The sequence below is a fragment of the Phyllopteryx taeniolatus genome, chromosome 3, assembly GCF_024500385.1.
Source record: "Phyllopteryx taeniolatus isolate TA_2022b chromosome 3, UOR_Ptae_1.2, whole genome shotgun sequence".
Lineage (NCBI taxonomy): Eukaryota > Metazoa > Chordata > Actinopteri > Syngnathiformes > Syngnathidae > Phyllopteryx > Phyllopteryx taeniolatus.
Window position 1 is genome coordinate 1,473,948 of NC_084504.1, and position 15,322 is coordinate 1,489,269.

General features: G+C 46.2%; 1 protein-coding gene across 3 annotated transcripts in view; it reads left to right on the top strand.

The window, feature by feature from the left end:
- Positions 1–15,322, top strand: part of LOC133474583 (Golgi-associated plant pathogenesis-related protein 1-like) — a 294,461-nt gene that overhangs the window by 271,047 nt on the left and 8,092 nt on the right. The gene's annotated exons all lie outside the window — the stretch shown is intronic.

Consider the following 15,322-nt stretch of genomic DNA (forward strand, 5'->3'; position numbering starts at 1 on the left):
TGCAGACTGGCAGAAACCTGCAGGTTTCCACCAGTTTGCCGACACCAAATAGTTTCGAGCAATGCATGCGAGAAACAAATTCACTGGCTGAACATACAAAATCAGTGAGAGCCTCCAATCTAACCAGAGTTTTTCCTCCATCATGTAACATTGTACAGGGACTGTCGGATTATAAAACATGTCCTTCAATGTGGATTGTTGATTTTATTGAAGCATATTTCAAATGCTTTTCAGACAGCCTTGAAAATAAATTTCCTTATACTTTGAGGTACTTTAAAATAAAGGTATATTAAAAACTATTTCAATATAATTGTTATGTGATAGTACGTTTGCATGGTGGTACATGTCTGCTTCTGAGTTCTGAGGTTCTGGGTTCAAATCTTGGTTTTGGCCTTCCTGTGTGGAATTTTCACATTCTCCCCATGTGTCATATCCTGTTTTGTTTTGCCCTCTGCTGGTTGCTTTTTCTTTGTGCTGCAGTTTCGTGGAGGTGATTGGTGGGCGGAGTCCTCTGGTCGCACCGACCAGCCATCATTATCAGTGGTGTATTTAGAGGCAGGGGAAGCAGGAGGAAGTTGCCGAGTTATTGTTCATTGCTAGTCGCCATCATCAGTTGCCTACTTTGTTACTACCTCGTGCATTTTAAGTGTTGCTTGTTATTCAGCCAGTAGTACCTCTCGTCTTTTGAATTTCCTATGTACTACTGTGTTTTCTGTTTTTGTGTTCTTACTCAGCCTTGTGTAGGTTTTTGAGTTTTTGTTTTTCCTCTCGCTCCACAACTTCCTCCTGTGGCACTCCGTCCACCTCTTTTAATTTGTCCGTCTGGTTACTTTTGTTTAACACATAGACCTTTTGTCACAGCAGTTTGTGTTACTTGCACTTTCTCACTTGCATGCATCTTTTGTTTAATAAATTCTGTTCAACGTGTTCAGTTTGTACAGTTTGCGTTGGGGTTCAATTCATTGCATTTTCAGTCGTGACACCATCCTTTCATGGGTTTTCTCTGAGTACCCTGGTTTCCTCCCACGTTCTAAAAACGTGCATGTTGGGTTAATTGAAGACTAAATTGGCCAATCAAGTTTATAAAGACTTCTCAATTGTTCAAGTTAAGGTAAAATACCCCCATTCTCTTTAGAAGAACCTGTGACAATCAGTTAAAATGCTGGTACCTGTGAATGATAGCACACTACTCCAGTCCTGACTTGCCTTCATTGGCTTTAAAATCCTTTTGTTTATAATTTTCAAATGGTATTGTACATCTCTATGTTGCAGACATTGCTCCAAGAATACACTTTTGTTTTCCCTGTAAGCAGACCACATTTCTCCAGTTGACCCGAGGACCCGCTGCAAGCTCAGGTTATCACATCTCCAAAACTGTGTAATTAACTGCCACTTTACGTCAGACAGATTCCCTCAATAAATCCATCCATCCATCCATCCATTATCTGAGCCGCTTCTCCTCACTAGGGTCGCGGGCGTGCTGGAGCCTATCCCAGCTGTCATCGGGCAGGAGGCAGGCTACACCCTGGACTGGTTGCCAGCCAATCGCAGGGCACATAGAAACAAATCTGCCTCACAGTTCTGAGGACCGGGATTCAAATCCCGGCCCCGCCTGTGTGGAGTTTGCATGTTCTCCCCGTGCCTGCGTGGGTTTTCTCCGGGCACTCCGGTTTCCTCCCACATCCCAAAAACATGCATTAATTGGAGACTCTAAATTGCCCGTAAGCATGACTGTGAGTGCGAATGGTTGTTTGTTTCGATGTGCCCTGCGATTCGCTGGCAACCAGTTCAGGGTGTACCCCGCCTCCTGCCCGATGACAGCTGGGATAGGCTCCAGCACGCCCGCGACCCTAGTGAGGAGAAGCGGCTCAGAAAATGGATGGATGGATGGATGGATAGTTGAAATTATCCATGGCTTTTTTTGTGTGTTTGTTTTTTTTGTTGTTTTTTTTTTTTGCAGAGATGATGTTAGCATAAAGCAGGGGTGTCAAACTCATTTTTGTCGTGGGCCACATTGTTGGTATGGTTTCCCTCAGAGGGCCGTTATGACCGTGAAACCAGGCTTCATCGCCTGATCATATTGTTATCAAATGATGGATAACTAGTTTTCAAATCAGAAGGATAATAGTTTGTTCAACATTTGCTCACGTTACTGTGAAAAAAGGGTTTGGTAACAAAAATAAATAAATGCTTAGAAGATCCCAAAGTTACTTATTATTTATTACATATGAATGAAATGGAATGAAATTTCGGTACAGATTTTAGCAAGAATCATGGAAATTGACACAAATTATTTACTTTCTCTGGCCACATAAAATGATGTGGTGGGCGGATGTGGTCCCCGGGTTGCGAGTTAGAAATGCCTGCTATTTGGTTTAATGATATCCACTTGATTCTCTTTTGATCTGAGAGGTGTTGCTTGAGGATTAAAATACTTTTTTTTTAACAGTCTTTGATTTCATGTCTTATCAAATTATTAACTAGTGTCTTTTGTGTTCATGTTGTTTACTTGTTCGACTCTGTAGCATTTACTTGTATATTGAGTAACTACTGTATCAATGAATCGGGTAACTAATGTATTGATGTAATATGTGCTGTACTAATCTATTATTTGTACTGTTGATTATAAGTGGATGGAGGATTAGCAAACTACGGCACAAGCTAATGGGGATGAATTAAGCTATAACAACCATCATTGTCAAAACTTTGAATAAACACTAACGTAATGTAGATAACGTGAATGAAAACTCACCCCATAAGAGTCTGAAAAGTATTCATGGATACGTCACTGCCAAATGAGAGGTCCGGCGGCGTTCTTTTCGTCCTTGTCGTTTGCCAGTCACTTTCACTTTTTGTACTCGTCATGCAGACTTCAAATTGATCCTGCGGGCCAGAAGTAGCCTGCAGGCCAGGAGCTTGAAATGTCATTGAGCATAATGTTGTGTTTCTCCTCTTTGTTTGGCTTATAAGCAAGTTACATGCTGTCGTACTTGTATGATGCCACACTGGTTAAGTAGCGTGTACAGTTATTGCCAGTCCAGCTATACCCCATCATCAGCGTTGATCCAAACCAATCCATCAATTCTCTCTTTCATCTAGCTCTCTTACCTGGCAGCTCCATCCTCATCATCCTTCTACTGCAAACAGGAAGGGGCTCCCTGTCCCACCTCCACCTTAAATTCGTCTGTCACACCTACAGCACACCTCACCACTGTTCTGCTGCCCTCATACATGTCCTGTATTATTCTAACATACTTCTTTGCCACTCCAGACTTACGCATGCAGTAACAAAGTTCCTCTCTGGGTACTCTGTCACTCTGTCTCTAGATCTACAAAGACACAATGTAGCTCCTTCTGACCTTCTCTGTACTTCTCCATCAACACCCCCAAGACAAATAATGCATCTGTGGTACTCTTTCTATGCATGAAACCATACTGTTGCTTGCAAATACTCACTTCTGTCCTGAGTCTATCCTCCACTACACTTTTCAACCTGTGGAGCATAGCTACTAATTACATATACATAACACCCTGAGTTTCAGCCTCATCACTCGATCTGACACTCTTTACATTTCCAAGACATTCTTAGCTAATTATTCTTTTAAAATAACCCCTTCTCCATTTCTCTTCCCATACCCACACTATGGTAAAATAATTTGAACCCTGCCCCTTAGCTTCTAGCCTTATCCGCTTTATCCTCACAAGGGTGACGGGCGCGCGGGAGCCTATCCCAGCTAACTTCGGGCAAGAGGCGGGGTACACCCTGAACTGGTCGCCAGCCAATCGCAGGGCACATATAAACAAACAACCATTCGCGCACACATCCACACCTAAGGGCAATTTAGAGTCATCAATCAACCTACCATGTTTTTGGACGTAGGAGGAAACCGGAGTGCCTGGAGAAAACCCACGCAAGCACAGGGAGAACATGCAAACTCCACACAGGCGGGGCCGGGGATTGAATCCCGCTCTAACCAGTCATCCACTGTGCCACCACATCTTTTCCCCGCCAAAAAAACAAATTCCAGGCTGCTACACTTATTAAAGATAGTATTTTCTTCATAAAATGTCACTCCGTGACGTGTCCCACAAGAACGTTTTTGAGAATTATGGTCTTGGATTAACCCATTCAGTAATTGAATAGGCAGACCTTTACCAGTGATTGGTGTTTTTCAAACATCCACTAATCAGCATCTGCGATATAATGTTGCCCAGGGGCGATTCTAGGATCAGATGTTTAGGGGTACTGGGATTCATTAAAGGGGGACTTCAAATTAGCACCCCCCCAAAAATGGGCTACAAAGGCCTATGGGTGGATGCGGGGACACATTTTACTGCTCAAACAACGCATGGACGCACATACCCAATATTAAGCCATATAAAGCAGGTATACCACAGTGGGCAATGGGTAAATTAAACATATGGCTTAACTTCAGAAGAGTTAAGGCAGCACATGGTCATTTTTCTAAATGCAATGGTGTCCTTCTAGCTGAACCAACCGGGCCTTTTATTTTAATGAGCGTTGTGCACCTGTGGTCTGAAAATGATAGAATGAAGTCAAAAGACTGTTGAAAATAAATTAATACATATCATTTGATATTTCTTTTTTTACTATATCTGCATTATCATAAATTATCATATTATACTTCATATTAAAATAAATATAAGAAATATTAATAATAATCCATTAATAATATGATTATGTTGAAATTGGCGGCACGGTGGGCGACTGGTTAGCACATCTGCCTCACAGTTCTGAGGACCGGGATTCAAATCCCGGCGCCGCCTGTGTGGAGTTTGCATGTTCTCCCCGTGCTTGCGTGGGTTTTCTCCAGGCACTCCGGTTTCCTCCTACGTCCAAAAATATGGTAGGTTGATTGATGACTCTAAATTGCCCTTAGGTGTGGATGTGTGCGCGAATGGTTGTTTGTTTATATGTGCCCTGCGATTGGCTGGCGACCAGTTCAGGGTGTACCCCGCCTCTTGCCCGAAGTTAGCAGGGATAGGCTCCAGCACGCCCGTGACCCTTGTGAGGATTATGCGGTATAGAAAATGGATGGATGGATGTTGAAATTGTAAATAAATAATAAATCTTGAATCATAATGAGGCTACATGCCTGCACATACATGCATACACACACATCCATGCATGCAAGCAAAGACATGCATGCATGCACTAACAATAGTCGTTTCAATAATAATGGGCATCTAGTCAGTTAAGGCGACACGGTGGACGACTGGTTAGAGCGTCTGCCTCACAGTTCTGAGGACCGGGGTTCAATCCCCGGCACCGCCTGTGTGGAGTTTCCATGTTCTGCTGTGGGTTTTGTCCGGGTACTCCTGTTTCCTCCCACATCCCAAAAACATGGATGGTAAGGTGATTGACAACTCTGAATTGCCCGTAAGTGTTAATGTGAGTGCGAATGGTTGTTTGTTTGTTTGTATGTGCCCTGCGATTGGCTGGCAACCAGTTCAGGGTGTACCCCGCCTCCTGCCCGATGATAGATGGGATAGGCTCCAGCGCGGCTGCGACCCTAGTGAGGAGAAGCGGCTCAGAAAATGGATGGATGGATAGTCAGTTAACTAATCAGTTGCTCCTTGGCTTTAATATTAACACATGCACATGGCAAAAGCTTGTTTCTCTCATGCCAATTGAAAAAGGACAGTGTGGTACTATCTGACCACCTGTACCATTTCCTAGCTAGAAAGAAATGTCAGTTAACTCTTACCTAACAACATGAACAGCAACCTGCGGTTAAATGCAGCAAAAATGGGACCAAGTAATGATTAAAATGTATTGGTATTGAGGGGTCAAAGTTGAGAAATTCGCCATGTATCCTGGTTCAACCAAGGTAGGCATACTGTATATTAATGTCACTACTCACGAGAAGGTATGCATAATGCAACATCCATCCATCCATTTTCTGAGCCGCTTATCCTCACAAGGGTTGCGGGAGTGCTGGAGCCTATCCCAGCTATCATCGGGCAGGAGGCGGGGTACACCCTGAACTGGTTGCCGGCGATTGGCTGTTCACATATAAACAAACAACCATTCGCACTCACATTCACACCTATGAGCAATTTAGAGTCTTCAATTAACCTACCATGCACGTTTTTTTGGGATGTGGGAGGAAACCGGAGTGCCCGGAGAAAACCCACCCAGGCACGGGGAGAACATGCAAACTCCACACAGGCGGGGTTGAACCTCAGAAGTGTGAGGCAGATGTGCTAACCAGTCGGTTATATTGCAACATGTAAACCAAAAATTTTTTTGAGGAAAAAACATTTAAATTTGGACACAGACTAAATTATCTGGGTAATTTAAGGAACTATTCAAATTGCATCAGCCATACTGCAAAAAGAGAAATTTTGAAATTAAGGTGAGTAAGTTAATTCATTGTCAACTTGGTGACAAGCCCAGTTTGGTGGTAAGCCGACTTAAACTTAAACTTAAACTTACTTATCAAATTGAAGTTTCGAATGATACTTTTTATTTTATCACTGAGTGATGATATAAGATTTTCAGCAAAATTCTGTCCCTTTCATTTAAAAATGTCCCCCATGATAGTCACTCTGTGACATTTCATTTTTATTTTAATGGTTCTAAAAATGTCTGGTTGAAGAACTCAGCTCTGCTGTTAATTTTTATCTAATAAAGAGGCTCCAAATATCCATCCATCCATCCATTTTCTTCCGCTTATCCAAGGTTGGGTCACGGGGGCAGTAGCTTTAGCAGGGAGGCCCAGACTTCCCTTTCCCCAGCCACTTCATCCAGCTTTTCCGAGAGGCTCCCGAGGCGTTCCCAGGCCAGCCGAGAGACATAGTCTCTCCAGTGTGTCCTGGGTCATCCCCGGGGTCTCCTCCCGGTCGGATGTGCCCGGAACACCTCACCAGGGAGGCGTCCAGGAGGCATCCTAATCAGATGCCCAAGCCACCTCATCTGGCTCTTCTCATTGTGGAGGAGCAACGGCTCTACTCTGAACCCATCCCAGAGGATCGAGGTTCTCATCCTATCTCTAAGGGAGTGCCCAGCGGAGGAAACTCATTTTCGGCCTCTTATAACCGGGATATTGTTCTTTCGGTCACAGCTTGTGACCATAGGTGAGGGTAGGAAAGTAGATCGACTGGTAAATTGAGCGCTTTGCCCTTTGACTTAGCTCCTTCTTCACGACAACGGACCGATACAAAGTCTGCATCACTGCAGACGCTGCACTGATCTGCCTGTCGATCTCCCGTTCCATTCTTCCGTCACTCGAGAACAAGACCCCAAGATATTTGAACTCCTCCACTTGGGGCAGGATCTCATCCACGACCTGGAGAGGACACGCCACCCTTTTCCGACCGAGGACCATGGTCTCAGATTTGGAGGTGCTGATTCACATCCCAGCCTCTTCACACTCGGCTGCGAACCGCTCCAGTGAGAGTTCTCCAACTCTCACGGCTTGATGAAACCAACAGAACCACATTGTCTGGAAAAAGCAGAGATGCAATACTGAGGCCACCAAACCGGACCCCCTCTACACCTCAGCTGCACCTAGAAATTCTGTCCATAAAAGTTATGAACAGAATCGGTGACAATGGGGCACTCTTGGCAAAGTCCAACCCTCACCGGAAACAAGTCTGACTTACTGCCAGCAATGCGGACCAAACTCTGACACCGGTTGTCCAGGGACCGAACAGCCCATATCAGGGGGTTCGGTAACCCATACTCCCGAAGCACCCCCCCCAAAGGACTCCACGAGGGACACGGTCGAACGCCTGCTCCAAGTCAACAAAACACATGTAGATTGAGTGTGCGAACTCCCATGCACCCTCGAGAACCTTGCCGAGGTTGGAGAGCTGGTCCACTGTTTCACAGCCAGGACGAAAACCACACTGCTCCTCCTGAATCTGAGGTTTGACTTCCTGACGGACCCCCCTCTCCAGCACCCCTGAATAGACCTTACCAGGGAGGCTGAGGAGTGTGATCCCCCTGTAGTTGGAACACACCCTCCAGTCCCCCTTCTTAAAAAGGGGGACCGCCACCCCCGTTCTGCTAATCCAGAGGCACTGTCCCCGCTGTCCAAGCGATGTTGCAGAGGCGTGTCAACCAGGACAGCCCCACAACATCCAGAGCCTTTAGGAACTCTGGACGAATCTCATCCACCCCTGGAGCCTTGCCACCGGCGTGTCGGTGGATTTGAGGAGGTCTTCGAAATATTCTCCCCACTGGCTTATGACGTCCTGAGTCGAGGTCAGCAGTGCCCCATCCTCACTATACACAGTGTTGCACTGCTTCCCCCTTCTGAGACGCCAGATGGTGGACCAGAATTTCCTCTAAGCCAACCGGGAATCGTTCTCCATGGCCTCACCAAACTCCAGGTTTTTGCCTCAGCGACCACCAAAGCTGCCTTCCGCTTGGCCAGCTGGTACCCATCAGCTGCCTCAGGAGTCCCACAGGCAAAAAAGGCCGGATAGGACTCTTTCTTCAGCTTGATGGTATCCCTCACCGCTGGTGTACACCAACGGGTTCGGGGATTCCAGCCACGACAGGCACCGACTACCTTACAGTCACAGCTCTGGTTCGCCACTCAATGTCCCCCGCCTCCCCTGGGACGTGGGTGAAGTTCTGCCGGAGGTGGGAATTGTCATGTGTGTGTGTGTGTGTGTGTGTGTTCCGGGTTTTGTCTTCCCCCCTGTTTCACACACACCTGCTCCTGTGAGCATCTTCACCCTAATTACCCCTTGTATATAACCTCGTGTCTCATTTCCTCTCGTTGCCAGTTCTTGTACCTTGTTGTCGCGTTCCAGCATTCCTTGTTTCCACGTCATAGACTCACAGTAAGGCTTGACCCTGTTCCGATTATCGACCTTGCCTCTTTGCCTCATGTTTTTGGATACTGTTGCCTCTCTTGGATTGCCTGCCTGTGTACCGACCTATGCCCGTCTATTAAACCTCTCTTTTTGGAAACTGTCCATCTGTTTTGGAGTCGTGCATTTTTGGGTCCTATCCGCTGTTCCGTTCATGACAGAACGAACTGGCCATAACATGGACCCAGCAGACTCAGACCCGGTGCGCAAAGCCCTTCAAGCGCAGGGTCAACGCCTCATGAAGCAGGATGAGCAGATTGCTGCCCTCCACCTTCATCTAGAGGGACTGTCAAGTTATCAGGACAATATGATGAGACAGGTGGCCTCGCAGTTTGAACTTCTTATGAAATTTCGTGTCATTCATGGGCTTTTTTCGTAAAGACTATGGAGCAAATTTTTCAATTTTCCACTCCTGATCGTGAGGCAGCTCGCTCCCTTGTCACCTTACAACAAGGCAAGCGCCGGGTGTCAGATTACGCGATTGAGTTTCGCATTCTAGCAGCTGAGAGTCATTGGAATAATCGGGCGCTACTTGATGCTTTTTTTCAAGGACTATCCCCCGCCGTCAAGGATCATTTAGTCCCGCTAGACCTGCCGACCGACTTGGACGCTCTCATTGCTCTCGCCGTAAAAATCGACAAGAGGCTTTTGGATCGCGAGCTAGATGGAGATCGGCGGAGGGCTGCGTCAACGCGCACTTGGAGGACGAGCCTCGGTGACCAGCCAAACCAAGGCAGATCCCCTGGTTCCGGTCTCAACCCACTGGCTAGCGTCCCCACGGAGAAACCCATGCAACTGGGCAGGTTTCGTCTCTCCCCTGAGGAACGTCAACGCCGGCTGAGGGAAGGGCGGTGCTTCTACTGCGGTCAGTTGGGTCATTCCGTGAGCAACTGTCACGTCAAAGTTGCCGGTGCCGGTAGCCAGGGCACGGGAGAGGTGAGTCTGAATTTCATTAATGAAGACCCTACACGGGTTCTTCCTAAAGTGACACTATGCTCTCCTGATCAAGAAATTCATACGCCTGTATTAATTGACTCTGGTTCTGATGCAAACTTACTCAACTCCATCCTGGTTAGACGTATGCACCTTAGAACCTTTGAAATAAAACGCCACCGCAACACCTATGCTGCAGACGGCAGTTTTATGGGCAAGATCACTCACCGCACCCAAACACTCATATTGACATTCCCTGATTCTCACTCGGAACGTATTAGTTTTCATGTTTTTGACACCATGAATCATGACGTTATCTTAGGGAACCCATGGTTGAAATTACATAACCCCCACATTGACTGGTCCTCTGGGCAGGTTATGTCATGGGGCAGCAATTGCGCCCGGAACTGGAGGAGGGAACCAAGATTTTCACCAAACTGGACTTAAGAAATGCATATCATCTAGTCAGGATAAGGGAGGGGGATGAATGGAAAACAGCATTCAACACACCAACGGGACATTATGAATATTTGGTAATGCCTTTTGGGCTTACTAACGCTCCAGCTGTTTTCCAGAACCTTGTCAACGATGTCCTGCGTGACATGCTGAATGTTTATGTTTTTGTTTATCTAGATGACATTTTGATATTCTCCCCGGATGAGGAGACTCACATTATTCATGTCCGCTCTGTTTTGCAGCAGTTACTGCAGAATCAACTCTATGTCAAGGCTGAGAAATGTGAGTTCCACAAGGCGTCCGTTTATTTTCTGGGTTTCGTCCTGGCTCAAGGTGAAGTCAAGATGGATCCTTGCAAAGTCGATGCAGTTATTAATTGGCCTACTCCCACGTCACGCAAAGATGTACAAAGGTTCTTAGGGTTCGCAAACTTCTACAGAAGATTCATTAGAAATTTCAGTTCAATAGCCTCTCCTTTGCATGATCTTACCTCGCCACACCAACCTTTTGTATGGAATCCGCTTTGTCAGGCAGCTTTTCAAAAACTTAAGTCGAGCTTTACCTCCGCTCCCATCCTTACTTTGCCAGATCTCAAACAGCAGTTTGTGGTGGAAGTCGATGCGTCTGATGCCGGAATAGGAGCAGTGCTCTCCCAGAAATCTCTCAAGGATGATAAGTTACATCCTAACTGTTGGCAGTCAAGGTGGCTTTGATGGAGTGGAGGCACTGGCTAGAGGGGGCACAGACTCCGTTTTTAGTATGGACAGATCACAAGAACCTTGAATATATCAAGACTGCTAAAAGATTAAATGCGAGGCAGGCTAGATGGGCTCTGTTCTTCACTAGATTTAATTTTACGTTATCCTACCGACCGGGTTCTAAAAATGGTAAGCCAGATGCTTTGTCACGCATTTTCTCCGAAGAGAATTCTTTGTCCGACCCTAAGACTATCTTGCCTAAATCATGTTTCATTTCCGTGTTTGTGTGGGACATTGAAAATGCGGTCAAAGGGGCTCTGAAAGACACTCCTAGCCCTGAAGATTGCACTGAGAACAGGCTTTATGTGGTTCCGACCTTAAGGGGAAGAGTCATCCACTGGGCTCACACGAACCGAACTGTATGTCACCCAGGCATTGCCAAGACGCAATCAGTGGTCGAACAGCGCTTTTGGTGGCCTAATGTTAGGAGGGATGTTATCGATTACGTCAATGCTTGCCAGGTATGTGCTGCTAACAAGCCCTCTCATCAACGTCCTTCTGGGGAGTTGCGACCCCTGCCAATACCAAAACGTCCTTGGTCAGACATTTCCGTAGACTTTGTGACAGGATTACCGGCCTCTAAAGGCAATACCACCATTCTTACAGTTGTTGACAGGTTCTCTAAGATGGCACACTTCATTGCACTTCCAAAACTCCCCTCAGCTAAGGACACTGCCGAGCTAATGATTAATCAGGTTTTTAAGTTCCATGGTTTCCCAAAGAATGTGGTGTCTGATAGGGGTCCCCAATTCATTTCGCAATTTTGGAAGGAGTTTTGCAATCTCATAGGTGATACTGTCAGTCTGTCATCTGGGTTTCATCCTGAAACCAACGGCCAAACCGAGAGGCTGAACCAGGACCTGGAGACGGGGCACCGATGTCTCGCTTCACAGGAGCCGCGATCCTGGTCTCAGAAACTGGTTTGGGTCGAATTCTCCCACAATTCCCTCCCCTCTGCATCCACTGGTCTATCGCCTTTTCACGTTGTGCATGGTTACCAACCATCTCTGTTTCCTGCCATAGGCCCAGAATCCACAGTTCCAGCGGCATTAACCTTGGTGAGACGCTGCAGGAGGACCTGGGAGCGAGCCCGCCAGATGCTGCTGCGGCAGGGAAGGTCCTACAAGGTCGCTGCTGACCGTCGGAGGACACCGGCCCCGAACTACAAAGTGGGTCAGCGAGTTTGGCTCTCGACCAAGCATATTCCATTCCGGGTGGAGTCCAAGAAGCTCGCTCCCAGGTTCGTTGGGCCCTTCCGAATCACAAAAATCATCAACCCTGTCACCGTGAAGCTGAGGCTCCCAAGGTCTATGCGGGTCCACCCTACTTTTCACGTCAGCCTACTCAAGCCAGCCCGGGAGTCCCCTCTGGTCCCGCCTTCCAGGCCCCCTCCTCCCCCCCGGTTTGTGGATGGGGGCCCTGTCTTCTCTGTGAAGCGGCTGTTGTCATCTCGTCGGAGGGGCAGGGGGTTTCAATATCTGGTGGACTGGGAGGGCTATGGGCCTGAGGAGTGTTCCTGGGTACCGTCTGCGTTTATCGTGGATGATTCGCTCATTCGGGACTTCCACGTTGCGCATCCAGGGGCCCCAGGGCCGTCTGGGGCCGACCGTTAAGGGGGGGGGGGTACTGTCATGTGTGTGTGTGTGTGTTCCGGGTTTTGTCTTCCTCCCTGTTTCACACACACCTGCTCCTGTGAGCATCTTCACCACCTGTGCCTCGTTCACCCTAATTACCCCTTGTATATAACCTCGTGTCTCATTTCCTCTCGTTGCCAGTTCGTTGTACCTTGTTGTCGCGTTCCAGCATTCCTTGTTTCCACGTCATAGACTCACAGTAAGGCTTGACCCTGTTCCGATTATCGACCTTGCCTCTTTGCCTCATGTTTTTGGATACTGTTGCCTCTCTTGGATTGCCTGCCTGTGTACCGACCTATGCCCGTCTATTAAACCTCTCTTTTTGGAAACTGTCCATCTGTTTTGGAGTCGTGCATTTTTGGGTCCTATCCGCTGTTCCGTTCATGACAGGAATTGAAGCTCCTTCTGACAGGGGATTCTGCCAGACGTTCCCAACAGACCCTCACAATACGTTTGGGCCTGCCAGGTCAGACCAGCATCTTCCCCCATCATCGGTGCCAACTCACCACCGGTTGGTGATCTGTTGACAGCTCCGCCCCTCTCTTCACCCGACATGGTGTTCGTTATGGACAATTGGGGGGGGGCTGGCGGTAGGGGTGTTCCTCCCAATCACGCCCCTCCAGATCTCACTGTCATTGCCCACATGAGCATTGAAAGTCCCTCAGCTGAACGATGGACTCCCCAGCGAGAGCGCTCTCTTCAAATTTGCAAAACAATAAGTGCGTTCATCAAAACCATTTGTACAAATAGCAAAACACCATGGATTACTTGCAAAATTTAATCTCTTGCTCAAAATCCTTTTGTCACTTCTCAAAACTATATATCTCATTCAATATTCATGTCAGTGCCATCAGAATGATTAGTCTGCGTGTCATTGTCTGCAGATAAAACAGTCAAATTGCTTAGTCATGTTGTCAATATAACAATATAATCTGGAAGAATGTTCAGGTGAAAACTGTGGCTACGGTTTTGATGACATTATTTTAAATTGTAAATTAAACCTAATTGTATGTAGCGGATTGATTGCAAGAGACTGGACAAGATTCACAATTATGCTTTCACTGTAATTTGTTGACAGACTTGAGCTCACTGCGATTAGTGTTAGGCTTCGAGACTCGAGAACCAATTGGAACCGGGACTAACGTTCCAGTTCTCCCGGAATCGTTCAAATTAAAACATTTCAGTTCCCAGATTCAATGCCTAGTGCACTGACCCCAAAGAAGAAGTGGCGAGAACCAACGAAGAAGCGGCAAAAACCAACGAAGAACGCGCACAAAGACGTACTTTGCCCAACGGCGGCGGCGAACAAAAGTGTCTTTTAACTTTGTTAAAATTGTTGACCAGTCGCTTCAGTGCAACATTTGGAATACGATTATATTGTGCAAAGGAGGTTTTCATGATGTGTAGCATCTGACGTGCTCCGAGCCTCAGCCTACACCGCGCGGAGCCAACATTGCGGCAACTAATAAGGTAAACGGTTGGGTGCACTTTTGCACTGATGGTTTTTAGTGGTTATTTTAATCTTCAAACCAACGTAAGAGCCGATGACAGAAAAAAAAAAAGCCTAACATGGATGGATGGATGTTCATAATTTGGACACCCTTTATTTAAACCTTTTTTGACCCAGCCCCCTAAAAGAATCAGAATCGAAATAAGGAACCGGAATCGGGACTAGAATCGCTCAAATTCAAACGATGCCCAACCCTAATTGCCCAACAGAAAGGAAAAGACAGCACCATATAGCACCAAGAAAAAAAGTAAAGTGTAGAAAAAGTAGGGGGAAAAGCACCTCAGTCCATGATTGATGACATGGTCTGCAAGTGGAGCTTTTACAGGATCTCATTAGGAACATGCGTTTGTCCTCGGTCTTCTGCTTCTTTCTCTGTTTTGCCTCCCAACTCCCTCGCCTAACAATATAATTCCTCTTCCTCTGTTGACCCCGTCCAATTCATTGTTGTGCTCCAGCTACAGTACTAGCCAGTTGATGGTTCATGGGATGCGCCTTTGAGCTATTTCAGAAAAGTGGTTGATCAATGGTTAATCTATTGCTTCACACATTTCCCTTTGTAAGAGAAAGTTCAACCATTTTGCAGGTAAAGACTTAATGCGATGAACTCGTGCCTCAATGTTGTCTGGGGTGAGACTATTCCTCAGAAAACACTATAAAACATTCCAATCAACATGGCATAAGCAATTGATAATGTCGGAAACAGCAGAGAATTGTACATAATCATTTGCATGGATGTATTTTCAACTTGTTCAAAGCAATGAGAAACTGCTTTTTTGAAGTGTACAATTGACACAATGATGTGAAAATTGAAACAAGTAGCTTTGAGAATTTCAATTCTGATCTGAGAAATGTACCAGACGACTGGGAAAAACTTTAATAGGCATAAATAATGAATAATGGAAGATTTAGAAGACAGAGCAGCACAGTGTTATACTTTTGCTAAATTACAGCGATAGAATTATGGCACAAGTCCAAACACACTGCAAAATACTTTGGAGACATGTCAAGACAACACAGTTCATCCCAGGCTTCTGGCTCTGTTTCTTGCTCTTCGAAGTAAAATAAAATAATAATAATAATAATATGATTGCATTTATTTCTCTGGGTACTCTGGTCTGTATGGATGGATGGATGATTACGTTCCAAATAAAAAAGTTCCATCATTGCTCTTAAAAGAAGGG